Here is a 404-nt window from a genome sequence, read left to right on the forward strand (position 1 = left end):
ACACACCCCACCCCAACCCAACCCAACCCAACTCAACTCAACCCAACCCAACTCAACCCAACCAACCCAACTCAACCCAACCAATCCAACCCATCCCAACTTAACCCATCTCACCCTTTCCCATCCCCCCAGGTCCGCGCCTTCGGCCCTGGTCTCCAGGGGGGCCTGGCAGGGGTTCCAGCCCCGTTCACCATCGACACCAAAGGTGCCGGCACGGGCGGTTTGGGGCTGACCGTGGAGGGGCCCTGCGAGGCCAAAATCGAGTGCCAGGACAACGGTGACGGCACCTGCTCCGTGTCCTACCTGCCCACGGAGCCCGGCGACTACAACATCAAAATCCTCTTCGCCGGCGCCCACATCCCGGGCTCGCCCTTCCGTGCCCCGATCCGGCCCCAGTTTGACCC

This window comes from Corvus brachyrhynchos, unplaced genomic scaffold (assembly GCF_000691975.1).
Source record: "Corvus brachyrhynchos isolate BGI_N302 unplaced genomic scaffold, ASM69197v1 scaffold1195, whole genome shotgun sequence".
Classification (NCBI taxonomy): Eukaryota; Metazoa; Chordata; class Aves; order Passeriformes; family Corvidae; genus Corvus; species Corvus brachyrhynchos.